This window comes from Gekko japonicus, unplaced genomic scaffold, assembly GCF_001447785.1.
Source record: "Gekko japonicus isolate JY-2015 unplaced genomic scaffold, Gekko_japonicus_V1.1 scaffold740, whole genome shotgun sequence".
NCBI lineage: Eukaryota > Metazoa > Chordata > Lepidosauria > Squamata > Gekkonidae > Gekko > Gekko japonicus.
In genome coordinates, this window is record NW_015172576.1 from 411453 (window position 1) to 430266 (window position 18814).

General features: G+C 44.6%; 1 protein-coding gene across 1 annotated transcript in view; it reads left to right on the top strand.

Moving 5' to 3' along the window:
* UGCG (UDP-glucose ceramide glucosyltransferase) overlaps window positions 1-18814 on the top strand; it is a 44432-nt gene that overhangs the window by 8940 nt on the left and 16678 nt on the right. The gene's annotated exons all lie outside the window — the stretch shown is intronic.

The window sequence follows — 18814 nt, forward strand, 5'->3', positions numbered from 1 at the left end:
CTTCCCTGCAGCTCCAGCGGTCTCCTCCTCCGCCGCTGCTGGGCTTCTCCTTCGTGCTCGCCGCTTCCCTCGCAAGCGGCAGCGGCGGCTTTTGCTCCCCCCCGGCTCCGAACCGAGGGCCCAGCGGCGAGCCGCTCGGCCCTCGCGGCTCTGGCTCCCCCTCCCTGCTCGCCACTCGCCGCTCAACTTCCAAACGGTGGCGGCGGTGCTTGCAGAGCGTTCCCTGCACATGAGCAGGGGACGCTCTGTGAGTTTCCGGGGGATTTAAATCCCCCCAATTTTTTTTCCAGGGATTTAGGATTTTTGTGCACATGTGGGGACCGCACCACGTGTGCACAAACCTCTCCCTGCCCCCCAGGTGGCCCCAGAGCACGGATTTAGATATACGCACACACGGGGCCAGTTCACTATTAGATATATAGATGCAAACAGTGTCTGTTTGTGCATGAATTCTAAAACAAATCTGTGGTAGTACACAAGTAATGGGATTTACCTGCTCTTGAATTTCCTGCTTTTCAGGGAACCTTGTTTACAGGATTAAGGGTGCAACCAGGAAGCCTTCTCCATCCAAGGTGAATCTGGAGAGCAGAGGATTGAAAGTACATGCCATTATTGATCACATTAACCCTGCTGCTCTGAGATCCCTGCTTACCAGACAAGGGGGGAATGAAGTTTGTTTGAGAAGAGCAGCATAAAAGCTGTAAAAAAAAATTCCGATCTGATAACTCTTCGACTGTTTCTAGGAAGATAAGTGGATTTTGAGTAAGGTTACCTTCCAATTAGGGTTTTGAGTTGAATTCCCTAGAGCTGAAACTGCATTTATTTAGAACATGTTTTCATAGTGATGGCAACATTTAATCCTTCAGTTCTTGTGACTTCCTCTCCCCAAGCCTTTCTAGTGGGAAGGCAGTGTGTGGAAGAGAGTTCAGTGCACTCCCTGGTTGCTGCTGCTGTTTCACTGCAAGTCACATCCTTTTGACCCTTTTCTGCTTCATTTAAAGGATCTGGGTTTCCATATATAAGGCAGCTGAATAATTTGCAGCTCTGGCGTAAATCACCCCAGGTAAAGCTGTAAAAAATTAACATTGCAGGCCTTCTAGATGTCAGTGTGAAGCATTTCATTTAGACAAGCTGATGGTAACTTTAAAAAGCTTGAAGTGTGCATGCTCTGTGCTGCAAATGATTGCTATTTTAGAAGGGTGTACTGGGTCACCTCTACCTTCACACTCTGTCCTTTCTGTCCCTCTCTTCCTGTTTGTAATGTCTGAGGTAGCTGGGCTACCACAGGTGTGCTCCAAGCAGGTAGCTCTCAAGGGGCTCTTCAGGCCCCAGAAGGCACAACAAGAACTCTGCAACCCTTGTAGGTTGAATGCATGGCTTTTTGCTTCTCTTCTGCCATATAGTGCAGCAGCCTTTGTTACAAAAGAGCGTTGGAAGGATTTGCACAGTAGTTCAATCCTGTTCCATTACCCCAGGAACCCCTGTAGCCCAGTCTAAAGTGTTCTGGAATGTGACAGGCCTTTTCTGCCAACCGAAGGGACCCACACAGCCTCTGATGATTTTGGGGAACCGGGTTTGTTTTAAGCTGTAAACCTTCCCCTCATTTTAACAGATGTTCTTAAGGTTCTCAGGCTTTGGGTTCACTGCCATGAGGTAAGCTTTGTGGTGAGCAAGTTGAACACGGAGATGACTGAGGCAGGAGTTGTATGTAAATAGCAACAAAGAAGATTCATTTATTTGGTTTTAAACAACAGATCAGCTATGCAGATCCCCAGCAGGTCCTTTCACACACACATACACACACACACACCCCGGATTCCACACACCCCAACCTGCCCTTTCCAAAGAGTCAGACTAAATGGCACAAGGTCTGCTCATTACCAGAGACTGGCCTAAGCATCGGGTACTCTGTTCTCTCCCAGAGGTAGAGCTAAACTACACTGCCATACTGCCAGGCAGAGCTACCCTTCAAACTGGCTGCTGTTTTGCTCTGCACAATCCCTGCGCTCTCCCTGAGGCAGATCTGAACTCCCTCCTGCTGTGCTTCCCTCCAGCATCCCATCCCCCTTCCGTAAGGTGATTCTGTCCCAGGGGCTGTTTCCCTTCAGCCTCCTGTCTGTCACAGATGCACGGGAAGATGCGTACATGTGTGCATCCTTCAAAAAGAAACACAACAACATCGTTCTCCCATTCAGCACCAGTGATGTGGGTTTCCTGGGGAAATTTTTGTGATTCAAACAAATTTTTAAAAATTCGTTTTAGCAAAAGAAGGCAAATGCACCAAGTAAACGCCTGAACTATGTACAAGCACTGGGGGTTGTCCATGTTTCATATCTAACGTTTAGTCTATCTAACACAATTGATTTGCAGAACAACAGCCCTGACAACTATAAACAGAGGCTGGGTTACTTATTTGAGGTGGGAAATTTTCCATGGAAAAATAGAACATCAGAAAATTTTCTGCCCCTTCTCCCTGTCCAGTGTGTCTGGATGAAAAACATGTATCAGATTGGACGCATGTAGATATACATGAAGACTGGCAGTGACTCCAGCATTTCAGGCTGAGGCCCTTTCACATTACCTCCTACCTTATCCTTTTAACTGGAGGTGCCAGGAATTGAATCTGGGGCCTTTAGCATGCCAAGCAGAAGTTCTTTCACTGGTGTGATCACTCGATATTTTATGAGCCCATTTGAAGAAGAAAAAAGTGGTTACAAATACTGTGCTTAAAGAGGTGCTGGCATTTTTTCTTCTTGGTCTCAGTACATCTCACACATGGGGTTTCAAGCATGCTCAGAGCCTACCTCGGAACCTATAGAAAGCTATCAAAGCATGAGCTTCCCCCACCCGCAACGGCTGCTTATCATGAGTGCCTGGAGTTGGTGGAGCTACATTCATCCCTTAACCACTGCAGCAGCTGCTGCCTCTAGATGAACCGTCTCATTGACAGTTTCTCCAGCTATTTAAGTTGTATGAAAGAAAAGAGCAAAGAAATGCTTAGGTTGAGCTGCATGCTTATGGTGCAGCACACAAAATTGATCTGCCTTCAGGGGGGAAAAATCCCATCCACAGATGGACATAGCCTTTGTTTCTATGTTTGGGGGAAGTGCATAAAGTGGACTATTGCTGGTATTGCCTTAAGTTTACAAAACAAGCTAGACATAATGGTGATAACAGACTAAAAGCTTGTGGGAGAAACCTCTTACCCCAGATAAATGGCCGCATCCTCACCCACAGTCCTGATATTGCCAGTTCTCACAACATTAAATTCCGTGATATATGTATGGAGTGATCCAAAACCAACTAATGACTCCCAGTCTAATTAGCAGAAACAGAGCTCTCATACAAAGAAGTCTGCTGAGCTTAAGGCACAGAAGCAGAAATCAAAGGCTGATGAATGTCATGCTTCAGTGGAGTTAGCATGTGACCGTAAAGGGGGGAGGGGGAGAATGAACAAATCAAAACGTGCACCCACTGGCACTTCAGTTGAAGGTCCAAAATAAGTGCTGATGCAGGGCACAGAGGTGATCAGACCAGTTCTGGAAGTTTTCCAAAAGGACTGGAAAGTGAGTCAGTTGCTGGAGAAGTTAAGATCATTGGCAGCATTTCTTTCAGAGGGGCAAACTGAGGATAGATGTGCCTGCAGACTGGGATGCAGAACGGTCTCCGGGCGGGAGAGACTGCCAGTATCAGAGAAGTAATCAGTACCATGACATGCAACGAGACAGCAGCTGCATCTCTTCTCAGTATCGGGCATACTCCCCAGTGAGGGAGTTGACTCTGCAGTCTCGAGATGTGGAGTCATTACAGCTTTGATAGGGCCAGCTCATGCAGAGAGATACATGGGAGGCCTTACAGATTGAGGAGTTACAGAGACAACAGCCCAGGCTGATTGCAGTGTTGCAGGGAGTCTTGTTCAGGGGACCAAGAGGCAAGGCAATTCCATTCATCAGCCTCAAGGAGGCACCTGCACTCAAAATCAAGAGGATAATTTTGCTAGAGCACTATATGAGGGCATAGTTTTTACAGTGTATCTGAAACAAGGCAAACTACAAATTTTGGAAATTCAGTCACCTAAGCAAAATTTCCCTTATACAACACCAGCGCAAGTTACAGTCTGTAGAACAGGCTATATACATAAAAGGGAAAGTCCTGCACCTGTATTTCCAGATCCAGTATTTGAACTATTGGACTCCAGTGGCAGGATCCAGTGGATTTGCCAGTGATTCCAGTGTTACTATGAGTGACAAAGGGTGTGTGTGACAAGCCAGTATCAGCACCTCCTATGGCACACCAGTTGGAAGGCATGCATAGAATACAACAGGAAGATTGCTAGTTCATTTATTGTACATTCTGCACTAAATTTGATTGTAGTAGAGGCATCAGTGTGTCTAAAAATAAGCAAAGAAATCCATGCAGGAGATGGGGCACTGTGGGCAGAAAATTCTATTAATCTGGTGTACTCTCCCTTATGATTACAAGCTATGCAGCATGCATGGCTAGGTATCAATATGTATTGTGGGAGCACATGTCACCTGTGATTCAGCATCTTCTTCCAGAGCACAGAAAGTCAGGCCTCATGGTTCAAACAGAGCCATTCAAGTTAGCCAAGCAGCAGATAAATATATCTCATCATATTGTAGACAGTAAAGGCCACTTGTTTTGTGTGAGAAACACAAATCACTCAACACTTTATGAGCCCAGTTTGAAAAAAGTGGCTGGAAATATAGCTGTGCTAGGAAGAAACACTGTGTTTAAAGAGATGCTGGCATGTATTAATATTAGCTTGTACCAACTGATGCAAATTACTGCTGCATCAGTGGTTATCCATTTATTGTCACTTTCTGGATATCTCTGAGAATTAGGTGCCAAGTGAAGCTATTTTACAGTGTGATTCTATGCGTGTTTAGTCAGAGGTATGTCCCAGTTGGCAGCAGTTAAGAGTGAGAATGGATTGAAGGCACTGGAAGCAATCATAGGAGTTGGATGAGAATTGGGTGAGGTTGCTACTGTACTTAATTGTGCAGTTATCATTCTGTGTAATACTCTGGGATTCTTCTGGATAGGAAAGTGTGATGGATGTTAAATGCATATTTTAAATTTGCCTGGCTGGCTAAGTGTTAGATACCTGTCCCAAGATCAAGGAGGGTGGTGTATTTCCCCCCCCCCCTTGCAGCTGCTTTGAGGATTGAAATCTTTCCTGTCTGACTGCTCTAACCAGCCCTCTAAGAGCATTAGTTGCCTGCTAAGGATTGTGCAGAAACCCCTCTTAAATACATTAAAGACGTTTATGTGTCTTTAGTCACACTACCTAACCTTAAGTAATAATGCTATATTAGCCTGAAGGTTGTGATTTTGTTCACAGGGTCTAGGTCAGGGGTGGCCAAACTGTGGCTTGGGATCCACATGCGGCTCTTTCACACATATTGTGTGGCTCCTGGTAAGGCAGCTAGGGAAGTGAGGGAGAGGCATGCCTCCCCTATCGGTCTTCCTTCCCCAGCTAGCGTTCCCCTCCCTGGGGGGGGGAGAGCAAAGAAAGAAGGCAATGTGTTTTCAAAGCACTCCCATCAGGCCTACAAATATCATTGGACAAATAAATATCATTATAAATATCTGTTTTTTCCCCTTTTGGTTTTATTTTTGGCAGTCTCATTTAATGTTAGTAAAAGGCAAATGTACATATTTTCCAATAAAAACATGTGTATAATAGTTCTTCATGTCTTGTGGCTCTGAAACATCTGATGTTTACTCTATGTGGCTCTTACGTTAAGCAAGTTTGGCCGCCCCTGGTCTAGGTCTCCTCTGAATGATGAAAATCCATAACTAAATCCTCCCTTTATGTATTTGTTGGGTTACACAGTAGTAATTCCTTGAAGATCTAACAATGTGCAAAATTTGTTTATATTCAACTAGCAGTAAAGCCCGTTGTGAAAGCAATACAACGGGATCTAGAAAGAGGCTCTGGGGGAGTGCTCTGGCTTTGGGCAAACAGTGTCAATTTGCTGTGGTGACCTCAGCAGGGTATAATGACAGAGTCCACTGTTTTCTCCAGAGGAACTGATCTCTGCTACCTGAAGAGCAGTTGTAATTCTGAGTGCTCTCCAGCCCTCACCTCGAGATTTGCAACCATGGTTCCCTATGTGGGACTGACTGGTTTGGAGGGTGGAGTCTATGGCACTGTAACCTGTCTGAGGTCCCCATCTCCCCAGGCAGCTTTTAAAACATGATCCTGGGACCTACACACCACCAGACATTCCAACTGCCTTGCGGGGGGGGGAGTATGAGGTGTGGAATGGAGTGAAGTCCAATCAGCTTCCATATGCAAAAGACCTTGAAGGTTCCATATGCAACTGACATTCCAACTGCCTTGCGGGGGGGGGAGTATGAGGTGTGGAATGGAGTGAAGTCCAATCAGCTTCCATATGCAAAAGACCTTGAAGGTTCCATATGCAACTGACATTCCAACTGCCTTGCGGGGGGGGGAGTATGAGGTGTGGAATGGAGTGAAGTCCAATCAGCTTCCATATGCAAAAGACCTTGAAGGTTCCATATGCAACTGACATTCCAACTGCCTTGCGGGGGGGGGAGTATGAGGTGTGGAATGGAGTGAAGTCCAATCAGCTTCCATATGCAAAAGACCTTGAAGGTTCCATATGCAACTGACATTCCAACTGCCTTGCGGGGGGGGGAGTATGAGGTGTGGAATGGAGTGAAGTCCAATCAGCTTCCATATGCAAAAGACCTTGAAGGTTCCATATGCAACTGACATTCCAACTGCCTTGCGGGGGGGGGAGTATGAGGTGTGGAATGGAGTGAAGTCCAATCAGCTTCCATATGCAAAAGACCTTGAAGGTTCCATATGCAACTGACATTCCAACTGCCTTGCGGGGGGGGGAGTATGAGGTGTGGAATGGAGTGAAGTCCAATCAGCTTCCATATGCAAAAGACCTTGAAACGCTGGGCGGGACTGCACAAAGCAGCCAGTCAACCCAGCCAGCGTCTTCTGACTGACAGTTCAAGCGTCCATACACTAAAGGAGTGCATTTTAGAACTTTGGCACCCACTATTCAATTATATATAAGGAGAGATGGGTGAATGAAATAGGGCTCCTGCAAGCCAAAAGTCACCTCTTTATCTGTACAAAACAAATGTTAACAATAAAATAATACTTCATGGAGCCAGGCGAAAATCATTCTCCTACCAAAGAAGGATCGCGACCTTACAAATCCGGGGTCATATAGACCCATATCGTTATTGAACACGGACTACAAAATTTTCACCGCAACCTTGGTAGCGAGACTAAACAGATTCATTGGTAACATAATTCATCTCGACCAAACAGGCTTTATCCCGGGACGGGACTTAGCGGATAACACACGAAAAACCATTGACATAATACATCACTGCCGCTCCAACAATATCCATTCTTCACTTCTACTCTCCATTGATATCGAAAAGGCGTTCGATACGGTCGAACCAGCCTATCTGCGGGACGTCTTACTTGAAATGGGCTTTGGACCCAAGTTCATGAACACAATAAATAACCTTTACAAATCTCCAACGGCATTTCTCGGCATAAACGGCTCCTCATCACCTGCATTTCGTCTTTCACGCGGAACTCGCCAAGGATGCCCATTATCACCCATCCTCTTTGCCTGCGCCATAGAACCACTGGCGCAAGCTATTCGGGCTCATCCGAGTATCCATGGCATTCCAGTTGGTACACATCAAATCAAACTAAGTTTATTTGCCGATGATATGGTCATATATCTCACCCGACCGGATCAATCAATGCATATAATCACAGAACTGCTCACTTCATTCGGGGCTATAGCTGGTCTCAAGGTCAATCACACCTTTCTTAGAATATGTGTTTAATTCTGACACATCTAAATTTAAAGTGCCTTCCAAATATGTTGAAGTCTTTCATCATATGTGATTGAATAACTCTTTGTGCATTTCAACTGTTTGCTGTTTTACATCTTGTGGTATTCAGTTGTGTTATAAGTTTGTTGTTGTTTTAATAAAAATAAAAATTGTTATTTAAAAAAAAAAACAATAAAATAATAAAAGCAACAATGTTAAAGACATTTTTAATGTGTCAGACATGTGAATCTCCCCAAAGCCTTATTGTGCCTTCTGAAATGTTGTCAGATAAATAAAGCTTACACTACTTTCTCAAGCTAATACTCAAGTGGTTAAGACGCTGAACTGCAGGCTGCGGAAGGTCAGTAGTTCAGCAGTTCGAGACCTGGGTACCGCATGATGGAGTGAGCTCCCACCTCTAGTTCCAGCTCCTGCCAACCTAGCAGTTCGAAAGCAAGAAATTGCAAGTAGATAAATATGTACCACTTTGGTGGGAAGGTAACAGCGTTCCATGCGCCTTGGTGTTTAGTCATGCCAGCCACATGACCACGGAAACGTCTTCGGACAGCACTGGCTCTTCGGCTTTGAAACGGAGATGAGCACCGCAACCCTAGAGTTGGATTTGACTGGCTTTCGAGCAAGGGAGCATTTACCCTTTACTCTTCTGGAAGAGGTTGTGGCCCTATGGTTAAGCACCTGCTTAGCATGCAGAAGGTCCCAGTTTCAATTGTCAATGTCTCCAGTTAAGGATCAGGTAGCAGGTAATGTGAAAGGTCTCTGTCTGAGAGCCTGGAGAGCTGCTGCCAGTTAGAGTAGACTATACTGACCTTGATAGACCAGTGGTCTGATTCATTATAGGGCAGCTTCATGTATGTTCATGTACACTTCATCTTGTGCAGTGTTACTCCAATCTAAACTCATTATTTCCATGGAGTTAGATTGGAGAAACTCTGCATAGCATTTGGACCAGTGTTCCCTCTAAGCTGAGTTATTGTGAGCTAGCTCACATTTTTTTAGCCTCCAGCTCATACATTTTTGCCTGAGCTCAGGAAAGAGGGCTCCACAGCAAATTAATTTATGCAGTAGCCAAATGGCTCGCTCACAACTTTAATGCCAGTCGCTCACAAAGTAGAATGTTTGCTCACAAGACTCCACAACTTAGAGGGAACATTGATTTGGACTGTCTGTGTTGGAGATGGCTGCAAAGATCTGAGGCTACTACTGCTTCGCCCCTTCCTGATCTTCTTAAGGGAATTTAATGGGGGGTACCTAACAAAATGAAGGCTGTGAAATGGTAGTGATACTTGAACTACGGTATTTCTTCTCCTGCTTCTCACACATCTTCATTATTTAATGTATGTGGACTTTAAAGAGAGGATTGTTGTTGCGATGGGCACTTACCATGGTCCTCATAGAAATAATCACATTCTGGAATGTGTCTTACCACTCTGTTCAGCAAAGGTTGAGGTCTTTTTCCATCCATTCAGATGGAAGAGTTGCTGGCCTTAGACTGGAGGAAGCATTGATACTTTGTTAAATCAAGTGGTAGGATATAGCCATTTAGTAAAGTAGGCTAAAAGTCAAACTTGGCCCAAAAATGGTTGGTAGTACAAACTGGCCATTTTAGAACTGACTTTCTCCTTTCTGCTTGGAGTTGAGGGTTTAGTAGGGGAGTTAGGTCTGCTTTCCATAAATAAATATGGCTTTGGTGGTTTTGTGGATTATTTCCTGTGATGAGTACACTGTAAGCTTCATGGTAACGTTGCTGCTTTAGCTTCTGATCTATATTCTCAGTTGTATGGAGCCATCAAATGATACGAAGGTTGAACTGAATTTGAAATTCACATTAGTTTTTCATAAGCACAAGCTGAATCTTTTCTTTTGCAGTTCTCTGCATATAGTAGTAGTATTCTCTGGGGGAAGAAGTTCACAGTCTAACCTGGTTATCTGGTTGCAGAAGTGCTGAACAATGTAGTGATTGACTGTGAAACTGCAAAAACAGGTGGTGATAGGGTGTATATATTTGTGTGGTAGGAGGGGTTGAGAACTATGCACTTAATATGGGAGGATATTATGGGGCTAGCACAAGAACTAAGATTTCCATAGTTCTCTGCCTTGAGGCTGATGAGCATGTTGTGACTGCTATATACGCCTTTCAGGAATGTGTGGGCTGGCACCAGGTTTCTAATCGGACTGTGCTTATGTCAAGGTGCCTTTTATGTGAATTAGTGCCTTTGTATGGACAGCACCCATGTAATCACTGAGATTTTGGTGACTGTGGTAGCAGCCCTTTTGGGATGATCCTGAGGCAATTGCAACTTGATGTGTGAAGTGTCTTAGTTAATCATTTCTAGATATTTTGAACTCAATTGTTTTTAAAGTTTTGGACCAGAAGTGATGACCTCAAGTCCTTAAAGTGATGAAAGTGTTTTCGGAAGGAGATGAAACTGATCAAAACAATAGAAAAGTCATGAAATGTGTGTAGTCATGATTTCCTGTTTTTCATTTAAAAGATCCACTGAATAGTGGTTCACACCCACAAATATTACAGAGAATATGCCACTTTAGGTTGTGGGTACCTCCCCACTTGAGATAAAATTTTGAAACTATATTTTAAATACCAGTAAACTGAGATATATGAGTACTTTGTTCATTAAAGGAGACTACTCAGGTTTATATAGTCTGCTGCCATGCACATGAAACAACTGTCTTCATTTTTGGTCTCATAATAGACACAGTGATACCATGCACTTGGGTTTTCAAGTAAGTGTTCTGGTTGTGCTGTTGTATGTGTATGGTAAACTTGGATACCTCCCTTTTTATTTCACTGAGTTGAGCTTTGTCAATGATATATTGGCTCACATGCTGTTGTAAGCTTTAGGCATACATTGGCAATGCAGGCAGAGTATTTCCCAGTGCTCAGGTGAACAGAGGAATTTAATCTTTGTATGGGCATTTGATTCCTGCAGAGCTTTTGGACTGAGGTGTCATTGTACAAGTATACGCAAAGTGGTGTGTATTAGTAGTGTAGAAAAACACTGCATAATTTCTCTTTTAAAGAAGAGCATCATGTCCATATGATAATTTGGTTATTGGATCTGATTTGATCAGACATTCTGTAACATAAACCAGTGCTAAAATGAAGCTCATGCTGAATTCGGCTCATAATTAACCATTTTACCTGATTTTCTGTGTTAAAAAAAATCTGAAGAACAAGGCAAAGGCATTTTGTGAAATTGCATTTTTCTTTGTTAGGTCACAAATAATGTATCACAGGAAAGTGTGGATAGGCAGGCCAGTAAAACTGTTTGTGGCCTAGTATCTCTTGGGGGCTTGTCTGCAAATTAAAAATGCTTTGAATAGCCTATGTTCAGATTTGAACAGGAGCATATGGTCTCAAGTCTCATAAAAGTTAGCGCTGCGTTAGTTTTTCTATCTTTGAAAACTTTTGGCACTTACATCTTAAACTTTAGATACCATTTTTCTACATTTACTTCAGCTCTTCTTAAAACCAAAATACATTACACTAATGTACTATGCGTTATTGGAGTAAAGCCATTCTTCTGAAATGGCAAGAACCTCCACTGCATCGGGGAAACATTCTTGGAAAGATGACTTAGCACTGGCTCTATTAGCAGTGTTGATCAAGACAATGTAAATACCTTCAGGCAGGATATGGAAAGGGTGTGGAGGAAATGTTACTGTAAAATATGTTAAATGTATTTGCTGTTGAGTGCACTGCTTTCTGTCTACTATCACTGCACTAACAGCTTCATGTTTTAAGGAAAAATTAAGACATCTTATGTTAAAATGGAAAGAAGTAGGCAACAGCCTGAAAGATTCCTTTTTCTTTTCTTTTATAAATCTTATCCAAACCTTACTGTAAGCCTGGGGAAGGAGATAAGGGCTAGACACTGCTGTCCAATAAACTTGAGGATCCATTATTGTGATCTCAGGATGTTCTCAAGCACTGATGGCAGATTATTGTAGCTATCCTAGTCCATGGGAGCAGGTTCTTAAGATTGTAGTTGTAGATTTCTAAGTGTATGTTCATCTTCCGTCTTTGGTGCAACCCCACATTGGGACTGTGGCTGTGCAGGCCTGCAACGGACAGATTTTCTTCCGGCTAAAAAGCCCTCTGAGGGGGTGCCCCTAAACCCTCTGGAGCTGACATGAACAGCTTTTCCCGCCCAAACCATCACATGCTCTGGAGGCAGCTGTCCCCTTTCCCTCAGTTCTTTTTGTGCCACCGCATGGAAGCGCATAGCTGTTCTGTTTTCAATCGTATGCTTACCAAACTTGGCAGTTCTTTCAGCTTTCCAGGGGTCCTTCCTTCCTAGCTTCCTTTTTCGACAGAGTTTTTTTTTTTCCTCTGTGAGGGATCGTTTGTCCTGAGTGAGGTAACTCTCATCAGCCTGCCCTTGGGTTTCCTTGCCACTGTCACTTGTGGTGCCCGGCATGGCATCCAAGGTGCTTTTCAAAAAATGTACAAAATGTACACCCAAAATGACTCACAATGATGGGCATGAACTCTGTCTCATATGTCTGGGAGAATCACATAATGTGGTCACTTGCAAAATTTGCCAAGGCTTTATGCCTAAGGCATGTTTGGACAGAGCATCTAGTTTGAAGGTCATGCTTTGGAAAAGATCTCTGTTGGCCTCGGGCCTGTCCAAGTCAGTTCCAGGATTGGAACCCCTGAAACCGCCTTCTTTGAGCCAGTCAGATTTACTGGTTCCAGCACAGGAGTCCCATTTCAGAGCACCATCCATGCGATCAGTTCAAACAGCTCTGACATCTAAGCAGGCTTTGCCTCTTCAGTTACCTCTGCTTTGAAACTGAGACATCTTCACTCCCCATCCATCCCATCCCATTCCTCGTCAGAAACACCGGCCAAGAGGCAGAAGAAAGCCAAGCATAAGGAGAAGTCTGGCTCTGCACCCAAACACTCTAGATGCCTGTCACCCTCATTGAGGCATTCCTCTGAGGAGCAAAATGCTATCTTGGTGCCTCTGTACGTCCCGTTGCCTCATTTTGGTTCCCTGGTCAGATCTGTCAGGATCCGAAGAGGAGCACTCCAGTCTCCTGGCAGGGCAGCAAGTATGATCTGAACTGACCATGCCCTCGTTGTGGCAACAACCTAATCCACCTCAGTGGCCCTCATACTATATGTGACCAGCATATCTTCGGCAGTGGCCTAAACATTGCCCTCAGTGATCTCCGATTCCACCTCCCTGGTACTGGTTTTTGGTCATGACTTGGGTGATCCTGGGTACTCGGATGCCTGCTCTCCTTTCGTGCCACCTGATGAGGACCCTGAAGACGTAGGGATGGTGGTGTCCTGTTGTAACTCAGAGAGCATGTCAGAACCATCTCTGGATGAAAGGATTGGTGACCCTACTCCTGTTTCTCCAAATTAAGATTTGAAGCTTTATAGTGAGCAGCAAGGCACGTGTCTGATAATAGGCCAAAGAATAAGATTTTGAGTTGCTTTATCCTGACTCCCTTAGTATTGTTGCGTTTCCTGTTTTGGAGGGCCTTGCTGACTTGATAGGACCGATTTGGCAGAAGCCAGTGTCTACTCCAGGTACTTCTCGTAGGGTAGAGAACCTATATAAAATCAGGCAGAATTCATGTGAGTTTCTGACAACGCATCTGCCTCCTTCGTTGGTTACTGAGGACATGCAGGTGCATCACAAGCCTAGTCAGCACTCCTCTCCATCTAATAGAGAGAGCTGAGATTTAGATTAGGTAGAAAGTCATATTCCTCTGCAGCCCTGAATTTCAGTATCGCAAATTACCAAACCATCATGTTTGGCTACCAGCTCTTCCTATGGGAGAACCTGTCACAATACCTGGACACTCTTCCTGTGGAGCCAAGATCCTTGGCTAAGTTGATCCAATCTGAAGTGGTTAGGCTTTCCAAACAGGAGATAAACCCAGGCAGACATGCAGCCAATGTGGCAGCAAGGTCCATGGCCTCAGCTGTTATCCTGAAATTACATTCCTGGCTGCGTACAACTGCTCTCCCCTTGGAGATGTGCTGTAGGATCGAGGACGTCTCCTTCAAGGGATCTAGCCTTTTCTCTCACACCACAGATGAGTTCCTGTCTACAATAAAAAAGAATTGTCAAACTGCAAAGTCCCTGAGGTTTTTTTCTTCACCTTCCGCCCCAAAGCAGCACTTTACCCCAAGGCAACACTCCTTTTTATAGGGGTCAGGGGCACCAGCAGCAACAGGTGCCCTACCATTATCCTCAGCATCAATATCAGCCACACTCCTTCCAAAGGAGAAAGAGTGCTCCGAGACCTAAGTCTGCAGGCCAGCAACTAGGGAGTGGAGTCAGCAATTCCTTAAGTTCTGACTATTAATTCAGATGTCCTCAGATGGTCCCATGTTCAGGGATAGGTTAGCCCATTTTTACAGTGCATGGTGTTCTACTTGTTGTTTGGGTTTTGTCAATTGTTCATGATGGTTATTTTCTAGAGTTCACCTCACTCCTCCCCACCCCGTGCCTTCCCGTGTTAGTGATGGTGGATAATCCATACCTTGAGCTTCATCTGAATAAGCTCTTACAAAAGTGTGCAGTGGAGGGGGTTCCCATGGGCCTTCAGTCAAGGGGTTTGCACTCCCAGGTTTTTTTCTGGTGGATAAAAAAGATGGAGGCTGCAGGCCAGTTTGGTGTCGTAGTTAAGTGTGCGGACTCTAATCTGGGAGAACCGGGTTTGATTCCCCACTCCTCCACTTGCACCTGCTGATGTGACCTTGGGTCAGTCACAAGCTCTGGCACAGCTGTCCTTGAAACAGAGCAGTTTGTGTCAGAGTTCTCTCAGCCCCACCCACCTCACAGGGTGTCTGTTGTGGGGAGGGGAAGGGAAAGGAGTTTGTAAGCCGCTCTGAGACTCCAAGTGAAGGGCGGGGTATAAATCCAATCTCTTCTTCTTCTTCTTCAGTCCTCGATTTGAAAAAACTAAACAAGTTTCTGGAGGTTTATACATTCAGAATGGTTTCTCTTTCATCTGTAATCAAATTGCTTACCCCCAACTGAAATCCCTTTCAGCCACACCAAATTTGGTTCTCCGAGCTCCTCTGCCTTGCGGAGTCAGAGTACATCACCCTTCCTCCAATTCTGGATTTCCTGATAAGGGAGTCTATCCTGCACCACAGTGTAGCTTGCTTACACCTTACAGCACGGAGGTGACACCCATAGAGTTGCAGTTCTTGATGTGTGATATCCTAGTCCAGGCTAGAAAATCCTCTACCAGGTGCTCATACTCTAGGAAGTGGATTTGGTTTGAGTCCTGGGCCAGGTCCAAGTGGTTGTCGTCCTTTACCTGTCCCTTATCTTTAGTTTTGGAATATCTGTTTTCCCTATCTGATGAAGATTAGCTGTATCTTCTGTAAAAGCCCACTTAGTGGCCATTTCAGTGTATCATGAGAGTGTAGGGGGCTCTTCTCTGCCCATAAGTTGTTGCAGGGTTTTCTCAAGGGTCTGCTCAACGTATTTTCCCCTGCTCCTCACGTTGTTCTGCAGTGGTCTCTCTTCCTGGTACTGCTTCAGTTGATGAAGCCCCCCTTCGAGCCTTTGGCTTTGTGCCCCCTGGCCTTCCTTTCCAGAAAAGTAGTTTTTCTGGTAGTAGTAACCTCGGCCAGGAGATTGAGTGAGTTAGCAGCTCTGAGGGTAGATTCCCTGTTCCTGCTTCACCCCAGTTTGGAGTTCCTTCCAAAGGAAGGAGATAGTGTTGCCAGTGTTCTTTCCATCCCCAGATTCTAAGGCCAAGAAAGCTCTTTGTACTCTGGATGTACTCTGAAGTGCTCTGTTGCACTACATTGAGAGAACAAAACCATTCTGGGTGGATAAAGCCTTGTTCATTTGTTACTGGGACCTGAAGAGGGGAAGGCCACTTCTTCTCAATCCCTCTCTAGGTGGGTTGTAGCTGCCATCTGTTCCCGTTATGAGACAGCTGGATAACCATACCCATTAGAGATTAAGGTGCATTTCATGAAGGCACAAGGTTCCTTGGCTGCTTTCCATAGGAGGATCCTGCTGGTGGACATCTGCAAAGCTGCAGTGTGGTTAGCAGAAAACATGTTTTTCAACCATTATGTGATGGACCTGCAAGCAAGGAAGGATGCAGACGCGGGCAAGGCAGTTTTCCAGTCACTTTTCCAATGAGAGCTTCACCCCAGCTCCTTCAGTGAGTAGTTTGCTAATGTCCCAATGTAGGACTGCACTGAAGACAGAAGATGAAAACCGAGTTGCGCTTACCTGTAACTGTTGTTCATTGATATCTTCCGTGCAGACACACATTCCCTCCCTCCTGCCCCACTGTGAGCTCTTGTGTGCTCGCACTTAGTAATGTGTTAGCTTGCAGCAGCCTGGCAGAAACTGAGGGAAAGGGGCACCCACCTCTGGAGCACATGACAGTTTGGGTGGGAGAAGCTGTTTGCGTCGGCTGTGGAGGGGGTGGGGCCCCCCCTCAGAGGACTTTTAGCTGGAAGAAAATCTGTCTCGGGCTGGCCTGCGCAGGTGCAGTCCCAATGTGCATCTGCGCAGAAGATGTCAATGAACAACAGTTACTGGTAAGTGCAAATCTGTTTTGTATCATAATTATTTCCAACAAATTAAAAATATACAGTAGTATGCACTTCTTCCTAATTGTACAAGCAGGTTTTCTGGAAAACATAATACGTTGAAGTAGATCATAAAGGGAGCCGTTCCCAAAGAGAGATGGTGCACTTAACCTGCATTGTTTTCAAAGTGCTGTGCAAATCTTGTTTGCAGTAATGCATAACAGACTACAATGGCCTTTGGTGGATTATATCCAGATTTGTGTTATGCCACAGTTCTGCAACCGTATTGCATGAGTGTGGAGTCTGTCACTGAAGTCAAGCATCTGTGTTCTGAGAACATAAAAGTTCATTAAAAAGCGGAAGTTTTCTGTTTCTAGTCCTCCAGGAGGTAAAAATAGCACATGATTCCATTGGATAAGGAAGAGCCCTTCATTGATCTTTGCTGCTCCCAGTAAAAAGCAGCAGCTGAGTAGGCAGAATGCACAGGAAAATACGATTGATTTGACGGGACAGAATTTTGAGCTTTTTACATGTAATTATCTAAAGCTGTGGGGTTTTTTTGCTGAATATCACTTGAATCAACAGTTTATCACAGTGTTACAGTATGTTTTAATAGATTGATTGTAGCCGTGTGTAGAATAAAATTATTAAAATATGCCGAAATTGCTTTATGAAACATACCTTTATGCAAGGATGTATCTCTCTTCACTTTTGAATGCATCTGTTTATTAACTGACTAGTATGAGTCTCATCAAACAATTCAGTGCTCTGGTAAACTTTCTGCTATCAGATCTTTCAGGAAATTTGCTAGACAAGCACCCATTAATTAGAAGCTGAGGTGCATTACTATTTTTATCAGGCCCTGTAATTCAGGTCCTTTAATGAAAAATTAAACATTTTAATATGTCTCCAGAATACCTTTGTTGGGTGTGCATTTCAGATAAACCTTCCTGTAACCATTCAGTTAGCAAATTAACATTTCTCTCTAACTTCATGGGAAATACAGTCAGATCATTCTTAAGTTCTTGTTTTGATATGATTCAGTACAAGTGGCTGAGCTATGAAATTGTGAGATAGACACAGTTCCTCAGAATGTGAAGCTGAAGCTTATTTTGTCTGAGAGTAAATCCCTCTTGAACTTGGTAGTTTTTTCTTCTGAGTAAGCACATAAAGGATCAGGATTCAGTGTGAATTTGACAGCATTTTGGTCTGCATAAAGCTGTGTGGCGAAACCTTGCTTCCTTTTGCACCTGCCCCCATTATACTGCATTCATTACTTGCATGGGGTTCTGGCCCTTTACTGTTAGGGTACATCTTTGCTGTATTGGGTTCATCTTGTTCACAGCCACATTTAATTTGGCAATCATTAGATCTTTTTGTTAAAGTACACTTTCTGTATGCCAAAATACTTTACAATTTGTACTGCATAGCCCCTGATTGTCTGCTAGCAGACCCCTTACATTCGGAAGGCTCCCCATCCCAACAGAACTATTTCGGCCAAAGCATAAATGCCTCATGCAATCCTGGTTGGCTCTTGGGCTTGGGAGTAAGGAAATGCTTACTAAACTCAGCCTCTTCACACATTCTTCCTTCTTTACCTCCTTTATCAGATGAATGTTGTAAAGGGCTTCAGTCTAACAGGGTAGGCTGCCAAGACTGAGCCTTTCTACAGACCTTATTAAAAACCATGCAGGTTTGTTGGATAAGGACTCTCTCATGCAGTAGCTTGTACTTCTGTCCAGACTGGGTTGGGGAAAGCTGTTCCTGCATGCTTGTCACTATAGGTGTGCATTCAGCATAAACAGAACCAAAAAATACCCGAAAAATACCTTACCGGAGATCTGTATTTGGCTACCAATATAGCTGAGCCCCAAAAGGCCGGGTTTTAGGGGGCTTTCATTAGGATGTATCAGGTATACTGTGAGCCAATCGGCTGGGGTGGTGGGAGGAGACACCTCTGTGCTGCCTTGGCTGCGGCTGGCTGTCTCCTCTTGCAGCTCAGTTTAAACTGAGTTTAAACTGAGCTGCAAAAGAAGCCAGCCCACGATTGGCCAGGGTGGCAGGAGCTGACAGCTCTGCACTGCCTTGCCTGTGGCTGGCTGGCTCCTCCTGCAGCTCGGTTTAAACTTGACAGCTCCACACCTCCCCAGCTGATCCTCTCTTGCAGCTCTGAGCTGCCCCAGCGGTTCCTGGGCTGGTGAGTTCACCTGGAAGGCGTTTAAACTTCTTTGGGGTTGTGTAGCTTGGAGAAGGCATTTAAAGGGACTGCAATCTCTTTAAATGCCTTTCAATGGAGGATAGGGGCATCTTCTTTGGGGGCCCATAACATTTGACACCCTGGTCCAATCTTTTTGAAACTTGGGTTTTTTTTAG